This window comes from Dromiciops gliroides, chromosome 4 (genome assembly GCF_019393635.1).
Source record: "Dromiciops gliroides isolate mDroGli1 chromosome 4, mDroGli1.pri, whole genome shotgun sequence".
Lineage (NCBI taxonomy): Eukaryota > Metazoa > Chordata > Mammalia > Microbiotheria > Microbiotheriidae > Dromiciops > Dromiciops gliroides.
The window spans coordinates 418,821,563-418,835,569 of NC_057864.1; the positions used below are offsets into that span (position 1 = coordinate 418,821,563).

Here is a 14,007-nt window from a genome sequence, read left to right on the forward strand (position 1 = left end):
CTCATCCCTCATATCCATCTGTTCCCAAGTCTGCTCTTCTCTTCCTGCACAATATCTCTGCTCTCTGGGCCCTTCTCTCCTCTTTCACAGTCATCGTCATGGTCCAGGCCCTCATCACCTCAACCCTGGACAATTGGAATAAATAGCCTGCCTCAAGGACCTCCCCATTCCAGTCCAAACTCCTCTTTTTTTTTTTTTTTTTTTAGTGAGGCAATTGGGGTTAAGTGACTTGCCCAGGGTCACACAGCTAGTAAGTGTTAAGTGTCTGAGGTCAGATTTGAACTCAGGTCCTCCTGAATCCAGGGCCGGTGCTTTATCCACTGCTCCACCTAGCTGCCTTCCCCCCCCCCCCCCCAATGACCTCTTAAAGCACAGGTTTGTCCATGTCCCACACTCCCTCCTCACTCAACTGCAGCGGTTCCCTACTCCAGGATTAAATACCAGATCCTCTGTTTGACTCCCCCCCCCTTTTTTTTTTTGCAGGGCAATGAGGGTTAAGTGACTTGCCCAGGGTCACACAGCTAGAAAGTGTCAAGTGTCTGAGGCTGGATTTGAATTCATTTCCTCCTGACTTCAGGGCTGGTGCTTTATCCACAGCACCAACTAGCTTCCCCTATACTCTATTTATATGTAACGGGTTTTTTTGATTGTTTTTTTTTGTGTGTGTGTGAGGCAATTAGGGTTAAGTGACTAGCCCAGGGTCACACAGCTAGTGTTAAGTGTCTGAACTCAGGTGCTCCTGAATCCAAGGCCAGTGCTCTATCCACTGTGCCACCTAACTGCCCCTATTTTATATTCAATTAAAAAAAAAACAAACTCTTCTCCCCTAGTAGAATGTGAGCTTCCTAAAGGCAGAGACCATGTTTTTACCTTTAATTTTATCCCCAGTTTTTGGCACAGTGCCTGGTACACAGTAAGCACTCTCATAAGCTATCTATTAAAAGAAGAAGAAATGACAATCTAGGGAAATAATACATGTAGCACAGTTCAGCTTCAAGGTGGATGCCAAGACCTGAGAGTTATCAGAATGTACTGGGTTGTCTTCTCCACTGAAGTGACCCACCGTCATTAGGAAAGGAAAAGCGGTCTCAAGCATTGGAGTGGAGAAGGATTTCTGGGTTCCCTAGAGCAACAGAGGGGATGGGGTTCAGTAACTGTCCAAGAGAGAAAAAGGAGAAGGAAGCATTACCAGTAACTTTAAGGTTGAGTGCTGGGGTGGTGGAGGAGAATGCTGTGGAATACAAGCCATATTCCATAGGACACTTGCATGTTTGCCTATTGAACATCCGAAAAGACAGGATCTGTCCATTTAGACTATGGGCCATTTTAGTAAATGAATGAAAAATAATTTAAGTGTTTCCTATGTGTCAAGCAGTGTGCTAAGCCCTGGAATTACAGATTGCAAAAAACCAAACCAAAACAAAACAAAACCAAGATAGTCCCTGTTCTCAAAGAGCTCACACTCCAACAAGTTCAGGTGTGGGATAGATGGAAAGGACATGTGAAATACTTTGGATTTCCCAAACTGCTAAGAACTTGGGAAACCCAGGACAAATCCACAAGTCAATTTTCCTCTATTCCCATTTCAATTTATCTAGTAAATATTTAACAGGTGAGTTATTTGGTCAAAGTCTATTCGAGATGGTGGGGCAGATAAGAAATAACCATTTAAGGTTTAACCAATAACCATTTAAGGAAACAATGAGGAAACCCCTAGAGGTGCAGGGTTGTGTGTGTTATTTAGCTTCGAGCTCAAATCCTAGCTCTTTACTTCACTGGAGGAGTTCTCTTCAGGGGCCTTATTTCCAGGTTGAATTTGCTCTTTGTAGATGTCCCTAAATACAGTACAATAGTTTATGAACTATGAAGTTTGCTCATTTGTCAGGTTGCTCCAAGTGCTGAAGACACCCTGGGTTGATGCCAACCTTTTTATTCATAACAATTTATGTCTTGGGGCAGCTAGGTGGCACAGTGGATAGAGCACCGGCCCTGGATTCAGGAGGACCTGAGTTCAAATCCGGCCTCAGACACTTGACACTTACTAGCTGTGTGACCCTGAGCAAGTCACTTAACCCCAATTGCCTCACCAAAAAAAAAAAGAAAAAGAAAAGAAAAAAAATTTATGTCTTAGCTGTGGAGAAGAGTATCTAAGAATTTTTAGTTTGTAAATTGCTTGAGGGCCGGGGATCACAAGGAAGTGCCAGTAAAGAGCTCATATTTTCTTAAATTCATACCTTCCCACCCACCTGCACCTCAGTCCTCCTGACCTGAATACACAGATTCCTTAAGCACCTGACGTATAGCTAATAAAGAAATGAAGCTAGCTGTGGTTACTGTGCATTTTCTCGCCTCTTTAGGTTTAAAAGAAGAAAAATAAAAGAAACTACAGGTAGTTTTGAGAACTGGTCTGGAGCTTGTTATTGGTGATTGGTGGGAGAGTTTTGTAAACTACACTGCTCAGCAACAGCAGGACTACAAAACACATGAGTGTGTCTTGTCCATCTTTTCTTCTTTCTTTTTTTTTTTTTCTTTTTTGCAGGACAATGAGAGTTAAGTGACTTGCCCAGGGTCACATAGCTAGTGTCAAGTGTCTGAGGCCGAATTTGAACTCAAGTTCTTCTGAATTCAGGGCCAGTACTTTATCTACTGCGCCACTTAGCTGTCTCTTGTCCATCTTTCCTTATTACAACTTTGTGCGTTTTGATAAGAAAATGCACATATTTTATTTTAAAACCCATTTTAAGGGACAGCTAGGTGGCACAGTGGGTAGACACTTACTAGCTATGTGACCTGGGCAAGTTACTTTGTGTGTGTGTGTGTGTGGGGGGGCAATGAGGGTTAAGTGACTTGCCCAGGATCACACAGCTAGTGTCAAGTCATCTGATTTGAACTCAGGTCCTCCTGAATCCAGGGCTGGTGCTTTATCCACTGCACCACCTAGCTGCCCCTGGACAAGTTACTTTTAACCCCAATAGCCCCTTCACTTAACCCCATAGCCCCTCCCTGATTAAAAAAAAACAAAAACAAAAAAAGCCCAACCCCTTCCCCACCCCACTCCACCCCACCCCACTCCACCCCACCCCACCCTGCATTTTAAGTTCCTTGATGATCATAACTTGGGAGGCACCTGGCTTGATTTTGAGTCTGACTACCTGTTTTCAAGTCCAGTTTTCTACACTTAGTAGTTGTGTGAACTTGGGAAAGTAATTTGGCTTTTCTAAAATTTCCTCATCTGTAAAATAGGGATAATAGTACTTGCAGTAATTACCTCAGAAGGGTTCTGTGAGAAAAGTTGTTTGTTTGTTTTTTTATAGAGCTTAATGCCTTATATAAATGTGAATTATTATTTCTTTGTATCTCACTCAGCATTTGGAGTGGTTTGCACTTATCCCACTTAGGGCTGATGATTCAGCAACTAGCAGGGTGTGAGAAAGTCAGTTTGTTTTATTCCATAAATTAAAAAATAAGAGACAGAGACAGAGAGAGAGAGGGAGGGAGGGAGAGAGAGGGAAAGAGAGAGAGAGAGAGACAGAGACAGAGACAGAGACAGAGAGAGACAGAGAGAGAGAGAGACAGAGAGAGACAGAGAGAGACAGAGAGAGAGACAGATAGAGAGACAGAGAGAATGACTTAAGTCAAGGGCAATAGACTTGGAGTCAGGAAGACCTTGGTTGAAATCCTCAATGACCAGATACGTACAAGTTGTGTGATCTTGGGCAAGTCCATGCCCAAGCATCCATGCTTCAGCTTCACCTTCTATAAAATGAGGTGGTTGGACTTGATGGTTACTAAGGTCCCTTTCAGTTCCAAATCTAGAATTCTCTGAATCTAAATTAGAAGCTGAGCAAGATAACCCAAAAGACTAAGACAAGTGATCTTTGGGATTCTTTCTTTCTTTCTTTCTTTCTTTCTTTCTTTCTTTCTTTCTTTCTTTCTTTCTTTCTTTCTTTCTTTCTTTCTTTCTTTCTTCCTTCCTTCCTTCCTTTCTTTCATTTGGAAAGTTATCTGACTGTGTTATGTGAAACAAGAAGAGGTTAGCGATCCCCCTTATGAGAATGGAAGAGGTACTTGTTGCCTTTACATTACATATATGGTAAAGGCATTCTAATTATGTTTTATTTCAGACATAGCCAATGGGCTGATTTGCTTTGATAAACTGTACCTGTTTGTTATAAGGGAGGCTAGGGGTGGACAGAAGTCACAAGGAATTGACGGTGATATAAAAAACACATTAATGATATATCCATACACACACACACACACACACACACACACACACACACATTAAAGAAATAAGTCCAAGGGGCTGAGGCAACCCAGAAAAACCACTGAAGAAACACATTTGGATTAGAATACAAGATGTAGGGCATGCTAGATGGACTGCTTTATCTGTACAGTTTTTTATGTCCACTGTATTCTCTTGCCCTCCCATAGCCTCTCCTACTCACATAGTGGCAGGGTCCTGGGCCAGATGCTCCACATTCCATTCTGGCTCAGATGCAGCAGTAAGATCGTGGTCTAAAAGGAAGGCCTATATCAGCCTAGGGCACATATGTCACACACTGGGCTCCCATGTTCTCCTGTACTCTTCCCAGTACTTTAGGAATCCTCATTGCCATGAAACCTCCTAAACCAGGTGTTATAATTATTAATGGTCAGCATGTACTTTGGAGGGTGTATGCAGGTGAGGGTGGAGGTGAACCCAATATTACCAAGATGAGGGACTCAGAGGGGAAATTGAGACGAAGAAGGTTCACCCCAGCTGGTGATAGACTCATGGTGTATGTGGCCCATTGGCCACAGGATTTACAACCTGACTGAATGGGGAGGGGGCATTTCTATCAGTTTCTGGGAAGGTTTGCTATTGAAGACATGGGAAGACAGCCAGCCCAAGTTCCCTAGTGGATGACGGTGATTTTCCCCCTGCATGTATGCTACTTTGGCTGCTTATAGGTTTCATGGGTTAGTCAGCATGGGAAACCTCCAGTTCCCTTGTATAGTCACTGACTGTGGGAACTGTGATGTAGGGGAGTGACTGGAGAACTACAGAGCATAGAATCTTCTTGTTTCAAAGAGGACCAATGGCATCACACAGTGATGTCTTGACTCTTAGGTGAATTGGATTGAAGTGAGGCAGAGTTGCCAGTCTTTAGCCTTACTCTCTTCCAGGGTCATCGAAATCCAGTGGCAGGAGAAAAGTCAAGATGACTGGCAATAGGAGGCAGCTAGGTGGCACAGTGGATAAAGCACGGGCCCTGGATTCAGGAGGACTTGAGTTCAAATCCAGCCTCAGACACTTGACACTTACTAGCTGTGTGACCCTGGGCAAGTCACTTAACCCTCATTGCCTCAAAAAAAAAAAAAAAAGATGACTGGCAATGGCCAGGGGATGCAGTGGATGACTGTGGGGTCTTTGGTGTCTGACCAAGCTCTAAGCACTCCACAGAACCTGCTTCAGTTCACGGCCATTGGAACAAATTGTTCCCACACACCTGTTTCACTGTGTAAAGTCTTCACATGCTTGGGGTAGACACCCTCCTAACTCAACAACAGGTTTGAGGCCTCTTGGTTACCCTTAACCTGGTTTAGCTCATCTGCCAAGACAGTTTACTGGGGAATGGTCACTGCATGTTACAGCTTCTTGGAGCCACAGGTGAGAGTTGAATGCCAGGTAGACACCAAAGGTGGATGAGTAGCTCTGAAAAGGGCTCAGCAAACCTTCACACTAGACATGCTAGTCCTCCCCCAACACCTCATATACTTCAATGGAATCGAAATTTTATATAAAACAATGTCTTGTGGTGGATGAATAGACTCAACCCAATCCAGTCTGCACTTATTATCAGCCCTGCCATCTTCATGTGATATCTTGGGTAAACCCCTTAACCTCTGGGTCTTCTCAACTATATAATGACAGATTTGGATTAATCACCTCCTTTTTTTTTTTTTTTGGTGAGGCTATTGGGGTTAAGTGACTTGACCAAGGTCACACAGCTAGTTAAGTGTCAAGTGTCTGAGGCTGGATTTGAACTCAGGTCCTCCTGAATCCAGGGCCAGTGCTCTATCCACTGCACCACCTAGCTGCCCCGGATTAATCAACTTCTAAAGCCCTTTCTGGCTTGAGATATAGGATCTTATATCTCCAAAACAAGAAATGAGACGTCTTGATTACGGGATCTATTCTCATTGAAACAGTTTGATACCCTTGGATCAGGGGTAGATTCATTATGAAATCTAATGTCTCCCTGTTCTTTTCCTCCTCCCCATGGAGGAATCTCTTTACTTCCTTCAAGACTCTGCTTAAGATCTACCTTCTCTTCCAAGGCTGTACAGATCTTGCTGGCTGCTAGTGCTTGCTCTCCCCAAATTACCCTGTATTTATTCTATATTCTGTATATACTCACATTTGCCTTTGTTGCCTCCCCTGGTAAAATGCAAGCTTAGTTGAGCACTAGAACTATTCCATTTTTGTCTTTGTATGGTCAGAGCCAGAGGCAGTGTGGCATGGTGGATAGAGAGAAATGGGCTTCAGACCTGAAAAACTTGAGTTCAAGTCCTGTCTCTGACTTTTTACTGGCAACATGACACTGGATATTTAACGTCTCAAGGCTCTAGGAAGCTCTCTAGAAATATAAGTTGCAGAGGTGTTGACCTGCATTGGAAGAAGGGGTTTACTTATCAAAGAGTTCCTTCTGTGGACACAGCTGGGTGACTCAGTGTATAGAGTGCTGGGCCTGGAATTAAAAAGACCCGAATTCAAATGCAGCCTCAGGTCCTTACTAGATGTGTGACCCTGGGCAAGTCCCTTAACCCTGTTTGCTTCAGTTTCTTCATCTGTAAAATGGGAATAATAATAGTGCTTACCTCCCAGGATTAGTGTGAGAATTAAATGAGATACTATTTGTAAAGTGCTTACTTAGCATGGTGCTTGGCACAAGGTAGGTACTTAGTAAATGATGATGGATCAATATTTTTTAGTTTTGTTTTTCCTGCTCCATTGTCTACAAAGTTAACTTTTGCCAAAACTGCTTTTGTCTTTGCCTTGTACTCCACTCTTTCCCCATTCCTTTGTGTGTCTCCCTGCTTAGTACTATTCATGGCAAGGTCTTAAAAGTCAAGCACAATGCATACACAAAAGGAGTTTGGTAACCTCTCTCCCTTGAAATGCTGCTCTTTATGAGAATATCACATCATTTAGGGAGGTTAGCCACTTACATGCAGGAGCGGCCCCTAAGTGATAATTATTACTCCTGGGTGTCTAGACAGGCGAAGGGAAATACATTGTTCATAAAAACGCAGGCAGCCACATAGCCTTTCCTCCACACATGGTGGATTTGATGTAGAATCCCCTTGTGCTTTTGTGAATAATTCATTACATCATGGAGAAAGCACAGGAATGTTTTTTTTCAGACAATTCATACTCTGTTGCCAGGATGAGAGCATCCCTCAGAAAGGACAGAGAGATCGTAAGAAAAATACGATTGCTGCATTGGGGTTAGCTATTTATTCAATTCAAACACTCCAATTCATCTGTGATTTCATCTATCTGGGTGCTCATTCGAGAAATACAGACCACAAGCCAGCCTTGCTCGTCTATTCTCTGTGACCCTTGTGCACATCATCTCACAAATTTTTCAAAGGGAATCCACCCAACCTGCTGCACAAAGGCCTTCTTTGCTTTCTCTTGACACTGGAGGATACCCATGGGGTATGTGGGTTGCCCATTGCTGATCCCTTGTTTTTACCATGAGACCAGCCAACCTTTCTTTGCTCATATATCTCTCTTATGGTGTCATTTATGTTCATGTACTGTAGCCTGCTCACACCCACCATCCACCTCACCATTGCTCTCAATGTGGCACTCATTTTCAGTTCTTCAGAGACTATATATGTAGTGTGTTGGAAGTTTAACAGTGGTATGCTCGTAAATGTTTAACAACAAACTTTCGGGGGGGAGTGTGGTAAAAGTATGGACACATTTTCAAATTTAATCTGAATTATTACCATTTTCTCCATCACTTTCTTAATTTTATTTTATTTTATTATTTTTTTTGGTGGGGCAATGAGGGTTAAGTGACTTGCCTAGGGTCTCACAGCTAGTAGGTGTCAAGTGTCTAAGACTGGATTTGAACTCAGGTCCTCCTGAATCCAGGGCCGGTGTTTTGTCCACTGTGCCACCTAGCTGCCCCCACTTTCTTAATTTTAGACAATGAACAAAATAATAAAGCCCTGGATTATAGCATTAACTGATTGTCAAGGTATAAACCCTCACATCGAAAAACTGATAATCAGCTCTCTTGGGCTGATATGAGCCATGTCCAGCATACCCAGGATGTATTAGTTATATAACACTCAATATATTATTTTCATTACCTATACCCACTACTTTCACTATATTTTTTTCTTTTTTCTTTTTTTTGCAGGACAATGGGGTTAAGTGACTTGTCCAGGGTCACACAGCTGGTAAGTGTCAAGTGTCTGAGGCCAGATTTGAACTCAGGTACTCCTGAATCCAGGACCAGTGCTTTATCCACTGCACCACCTAGCCGCCCCACTATATTATTTTCAATAAACACTAAATTTATTCAGATTTTTAAAAGGTCATTTTTATTCAACTTCACATCTCTTTTGCATGGAGTATTTGCCTGTGTCATTTTGCCTTAGAGAGCACATGCTTTTCTAATAATATATCTCATGTTCGATCTGCCTTTTAGGGCTAACCAGATTGAGTTTATTCTTGTGTAGCTTTCCTTTAGTCTAACAACAACAACAACAACAAAACCCCTCAACAAACCACCAAACTGTTGTTCAGGATTATATGAATTTTAGTGAAATGGCCTCAAGGAGAGTTGTTTGCTCAGGGGATCTAGAAGAAAGATATCCACCTTTAACCTACAGGATGGAATCCTAGTTAAGAATCAGACACTTGACACTAGCTGTGTGACCCTGGGCAAGTCACTTGACCCCAATTGCCTCACCAAAAAAACAAACAAACAAAAAAAGAATCAGCCTGGGGGGGGGGCAGTAGATAAAGTACTGGCCCTGGATTCAGGAAGAACAGAGTTCAAATTCGGCCTCGGACACTTGACACTTACTAGCTGTGTGACCCTGGGCACGTCACTTAACCCTCATTGCCCCACAAAAAAAAAAAAGAAAGAAAGAAAAGAAAAGAAAAGAAAAGAGAAAAAACCCCAGCAAAACCAAAAAACAAAAAGAATCAGCCCAGGGTTGGAGCGACCCACGATTCCTCTCAGATGGCGGCTGCCAGTGGGCTGGAGGCTTCTGTGACTTAAGTTGGCAGCCTCTGTCAGGCTTTTAATGAAAAGGTATTTGCATGACTGCTGTTGCTAACAGGCTTGTTTACTGGTAGGCTTAGGAAGAAGGCCAGAGTTTGCAAATGTGCCTTAGTTCCTAAAGCTAAACTCTGGGAATATAGGAGAAATTATTATAGATTCCAGATAGAAGCATTATGATGTTCTCCCTGTGAATTTTCGGTCCTAGCAACTCACCTGGCAACTCAATTTCTTTTAAAAAAAGTTTTATTGATGCCTTCATTTTTTATATTTAATCACTTCTGGAAATTCTGCCTTCTCATATCAGACCTTCTCTTGGAACAGGAAAACAAATAAGGAAAAAGGAAAACAGTTAAGCACAAACATCTCCTACAATGACCTCATTTGATGATGTATGAAACATTTTCAACTAGTAGTGTCTCCTCTTTTCACTTTCTCTTCCTGGACACAGAATTTCAGAGTTCAGTGATTCTGCTGATTTCTTTCTTTCTTTCTTTTTTTTTTTTACATATAAGGTATTTTATTTTTTCCGTTACATGTAAAGATAGTTCTCAACTTTTGTTTATACAAGCTTTACAATTTCAGATTTTTCTCCCCCCTCCCCTCCCTCCCCCCTCCCCTAGACAGCAGGTAATCTGATATAGGTTATATCTATATATCTATATACATATACATCTATATCTATACACACACATATATATATCCATAATAACATTAATCCTATTTCTGCATTAATCCTGTTATAAGAGAAAAAAATCAGGGCAGTAATGCAAAACCTCAAAATAGAAAAAAAAAAAACAACAGCACCCAAAACAAAAGAAATAGTATGGTTCAATCAGCATCTATACTCCACAGTTCTTTTTTTTTTTTTCTTGGATTTGGAGATCCTCTTCTATCATGAGTTCCCTGGAACTCTTCTGTACCATGGCATTGGTGAGAAGAATATAGTCCATCACAGTAGGTCAACACTCAATGTTGATGATACTGTGTACAATGTTCTTCTGGTTCTGCTCATCTCACTCATCATCAGCTCACGTAAGACCCTCCAGGTTTCTCTGAACTCCTCCTGCTCATCATTTCTTACAGCATAATAGTATTCCATTGTATTCATATACCACAACTTGTCCAGCCATTCCCCAATTGATGGGCACCCCCTCAACTTCCAATTCCTTGCTACCACATAAAGAGCAGCTATAAATATTTTTGTACATGTGGGTCCCTTTCCCCTTTCCCCTTTCCATGATTTCTTTGGGAAAAAGACCTAAAAGTGGAATTGCTGGGTCAAAGGGTATGCACAGCTTTATCGCCCTTTGGGCATAATTCCAAGTTGCTCTCCAGAATGGTTGGATCAGTTCACAGCTCCACCAACAATGAATTAGTGTTCCAATTTTCCCACAGATTCTGCTGATTTCTTAAGTCTCCTTTTCGCTTTTCCCTTTCTCCTGTCCCTCCAAACTTCTTATCTCTTTAGACTGACCTTTATAAGAAGAAGCAGTAGCTGAGAATTTAAAGTAATCTCTTTCATGCTTATTGGTGTTATAACTATATAAAGAACTTTATTCTGTTAGTTAATCCATAAGTTCCCTATTGTGAGCATAAGTCATTTCATGAAAGAAAACCCACTCATCTCACCTAGTGTTTGATTTGTTTGCCTCAGCCAATGGGTTAAATTGTGCTGTTGGTTTTCCCACTTATTTGAAATCTTACTGTGAATTTTCTGTTGAAGTGTGGATATTACTAATCAGCTGAAATTTCAAATAATTCCTTTGGCTGGGCTACAGTTGATACTTCTTATTGTTGGTTTGGAATCTAACCTCTGTTGAGCCTCATATGGGGTGGTCTTTGGGCTTATGGCCAGGAAAGGCCTATGAGTGTTGGGATTTCCCCTTCTATTATCATAAAAACAACTGGAGGATGTGATGGGGCTGGGGGAAGGATTCATGATGGTATTTTCAGTTTTTGAAATTCTGATACCATTCAGAATTCTCAGAATTTTAGGACTTTAGGATAATGTGACTAGCAAATATAGGATCTACATAGTTGTCATATTAATATTAATAATTAATGCATCTTAACATTTATTTAGGAATTCTAATTCTTTTATCTAGCCTTTTCACAAAAATTAATTTTTAACCTTTATCAATCTTCTCTTTGGCCTACACTAATCAACCAGTGTGGGGGTATCTCAATCTATTTGAGATATATTCCTGAATTCTGTGTAAATGGAATTCATATAATGAAAATTATATTTTAAATGTACTGGGGGGGTTGTCATTTTATTTGTTTTTTAAATTATTTATTTTATTAAATATTTCCCAGGTACATATAAAATATTTTTAACAATCATTTAAATTTTTTTTGAATTCTAAAATCTCTCCTTCCCTCCTTCTTCTCTCCCCTCCTTGAGAAGACAAGCAATTTGATAATTATTATATCTGTGAAGTCATGAAAAGCATATTTCCATATTATCCACGTTGCAAAAAACCCCAACACAAAACAAAAAAAATAAAGTTTAAAAAAGTATGCTTCAATCTGCATTCAGAATTCATCAGTTCTTTCTTAGCACCATGCTTGGTATTTTGCAGGTGTTTAATAAATCCTTGTTGATTTGACTTGAAAATATGCAAACATATGAGTATGAGGAATTCAGAGAAGCATGGGAAGACCTTCATGAACCAATGCAGAGCAAAGAAAGCAGGAGCAGGAGACCAAGATCTACAATGCCTATAATAGCAGAAATGAAAACCACTCTGAAAGTTAGCTGCTCTATTAATCATGATCGTCCATTCTTGACTTCAGAGAACAGAGGAGGAAACATTTATCTTTTGGTAGGGAAGTGGGGAAGTATAGATGTACATGATACATTGTTAGGGTATGGGGTTATTGTCTTGGTTGCTAAACTGTCTTTTTTGTGGTGTGTGTGTGTTTTTGTGATTCAACAAGGAAGTACTGTGCTGTAAAGACAAAAAGCATCAACATATTTAAAAAAAAAATTAAAAAACCCCACTGTCTATACTCTTGATGAAACAGTAAATTGCTTAACCTATTTTGGAAAGCAATTTGAAATTATACTAAGAAAGTAACTAAAATATCCATACCCATTGATGCAGAAATTCTACTATTAGCCATTTTATTCCAAGGGGAGTCACGGACAGAAAAGAAGACATTAAATATACCAAATTATCCATAAGAAGGAAATGAGCTTTTATTAAGTACCTATTATGTGCCAGGCAATATGATGAGTGTTTTACAAATATTATCCTATTTGATCTTCACAACAAGGGGCAGGGTAGACATTTTACCACTGAGGAAATTGAGGCAAACAGATGTAAGTGATTTGTCCTGTATCACACAGCTAGTAAATGCTTGAGGCTGGATTTAGACTTAGGCCTTCCTGACTTCCAGGCCTAGCAATCCACTATTACCATAGCAGAACTTTTTGTAATAACAAAGAACTAGAAACAAAGTAGGTGCCTACTGATTGGGAAATGGCTAAATAAATTTTGACATATGGATCTAATGGATATTTGGATGCCATAAGAAATGAAGTGTAAATTCAGAGATGCATGGGAAGACATGAACTGATGCAGAGTGAAGTAATCAGAATCAAGAAAACAATATACATAGTGACTACAGTTATGTCAATGGAAAGAATTAAAATGAGACAGAATGATATATATATAATGAAAATGACCAAGATTATCTCCAAGGATGATAAAATGTACCTTGCTTTCTCCTTTGCAGGGATGAGGACCATATGTTTAGAACTATATAGGTGTAGAATTCAACCTAGAATTCTGTATAGAATTACATGTATTCAAAGACTTGGTTAATGTATTGATTAGTTTTGTTAAGTTGTTCTTTTTCTTTCTTTTAAAAATGTTGCTTCTCTCAAAATATTATAAAAATGAATGTTGAAAACTATCTTTACACATAACTGGAAAAAAATAAAATACTAATAAGATTTTTTAAAATTTTGTTCCAATAGATGGCTCATTAGGTGGGAAAGGGAAGAGAATATATTTGGAAATGGAAAAGAGGATGAGGTAAAGACAAAAGATGTAAATTCAAATAAAAAAAACCCCAAACAAACCCATTTCTTCAAAGTCAAATATACCAGGTATAACTGCTACGGTTTCCAGACCTAGGCTTTAAGTGTTTGGAAGAAGCACTTTCTTTCAGTTCTCTAGCCCTCTGAAATTCAGCACCTGCCAAAGGGTTAAGGGACTCTAGACTGGCTGGGCAAAGCTGCTGTTTGTCAGCTAAGAGGCTGAAACAACAACTAATCTATGTAGTGAGGCTAGATTCAGAGTTAGAGGTAGAAGGAGCCACCTTGGAGGGAACCTGGTCCCAAACCTTCATTTTATGGAAAATTGTAGTGATGAAAGTATTAAAACCTTAACTTCAAAACAGAAAAATTCAGGTCAACCTGCATGTGCCCTGAAACAGTAAAATATCTGGATTTGTAAAGATTTTTTTTAAAGTCATGTATTTCTTTGGAAAGTAACTTGCCTCAAAGGGCCACCCACCTATATAGGACTCTCTCCTTATTTGTCGAGATCGATTGCTCTCACCTGCAGAGTTGCTGACAATGGGAGAGAAGAGATCTGAGCTTTTCTGGCTTCCGCTTCAAAAGAGTTTTGCAATGCTAACCTCTCTTCAGGTGGCTAAAGAGAGAGAGACTCTGGGAAGAAGTGGGTATGAGAGGAGCTGG

At 40.3% G+C, this 14,007-nt stretch overlaps 1 pseudogene; it reads left to right on the plus strand.

The window, feature by feature from the left end:
- Nucleotides 1–4,011: 4,011 nt before the first annotated feature.
- Nucleotides 4,012–4,116, plus strand: LOC122727179 (annotated as a pseudogene).
- The last annotated feature ends 9,891 nt before the right edge of the window (nucleotides 4,117–14,007 follow it).